At 45.6% G+C, this 1229-nt stretch overlaps 1 long non-coding RNA gene across 1 annotated transcript in view; it reads right to left on the bottom strand.

Moving 5' to 3' along the window:
* LOC139657934 (uncharacterized) overlaps positions 1-92 on the bottom strand; it is a 25200-nt gene extending 25108 nt beyond the window's left edge. The window contains exon 1 of the long non-coding RNA XR_011696186.1: positions 22-92. This is a non-coding gene — a long non-coding RNA (uncharacterized lncRNA). The remainder of the gene's footprint in view (positions 1-21) is intronic.
* Between the last annotated feature and the right edge of the window lie 1137 nt (positions 93-1229).

Genomic DNA, 1229 nt, shown 5'->3' with positions numbered 1-1229 from the left:
CTTTTCTTCCTTTGTGGTTACCTGGTGAAGGGGAAAATCCCTGTGAGGTGGTCTTCTCACAATGTGGACTAAAGACAAGGGGGGGGGGGGGGCTGTAACAGAGGAAACAGTGAATTAATAAAAAATCAGCCTCCTGAGTCTTTTACCACTTCTCAGAAATGGAATGGGAAGGGAGGGGAAATAGTTTGAATGGATAAAGCACAGTTGTCAAAAGATAGAATTACACCCATTGCAAGTGTCCCACCAGAGGTTTACATTGCTGGATGCACACTGATCATATTTCATCCATTTATCCAAACAAAAACATTCAGAAAACACATAATACAATTCAGCCACATGTGCCAGCAGGCAGTCAGCAACGCAGCAAGAATGAAGAAATGAAACAGAAATAGAAACAGCATCAAAAATATGACATACAATATCACTGCTTTCACATCACTGAGGGGGACAGGTAATCATATACAGTATATAATATATGAAGAGTGACTATATATAACTTACTTGAACCCAAGCCACCCACCAGATCTATCACACTTTAACTCTCTGTCAAGAAGTTCCCTAAGGCGAAGGGGTAAAAGGATTTCTCCCTCTCATTGGCATCGCATTCACAAATTCTGTCAGAGGGCTTATATAGAAGTCAGCGACCAGCAAGTCTTTCTCAATACGATCTCTTCCCATTCTAAAAGACCAGCGCTGACCCCGGATCAGCATCCCGAATCCAGTTTACACAGCGTTTTCTGTCATTCCCTCACGTTCTCTCGTCTTTCCCACTCTCACTTCCCTCTCTCCCCTTGACTTCTCCCTCTCTCTCTCTCTCTCTCTCCCCCCTCTCCCCATCCGCATCCCTCTCTCCCGACAACTCGTCACGTGTCCCTTATTTGTATGTATCTCTAAGTATCTATAAAATCCTAATTCCGAACCCCCCCCCCCCCACCCCCCCGCAGCGCGCACGAGAGAGCAAACGCACCTCTTGACCCCTCCGCATCTCATTCCCAGAAATCATTCTTTAAACGTAAATTGAAAGAAGAGGAGGGGGGGGGGGGAACGCAGCTGGCGGATGGAACACTGTAATAATAATAATAAACATTTATATCGCTCTGCTGCCGTATGGAAAAATCTATACCTCACAGCCTTCCGTACAATCATGGAAAGATATCGGTCGGAGACGCACGGCTGCACGGCTCTCGGAATGAATGTATTCATCACTGCATTGTAAATGGGGACGATTG

Source organism: Centroberyx affinis, unplaced genomic scaffold (assembly GCF_046629955.1).
Source record: "Centroberyx affinis isolate AG114_WGS23_722 - 3 ecotype Tasmania unplaced genomic scaffold, CSIRO-AGI_Caff_v1 ptg002785l_1, whole genome shotgun sequence".
Taxonomy (NCBI): domain Eukaryota; kingdom Metazoa; phylum Chordata; class Actinopteri; order Beryciformes; family Berycidae; genus Centroberyx; species Centroberyx affinis.
This window is presented reverse-complemented; position numbering and strand designations above follow the sequence as displayed.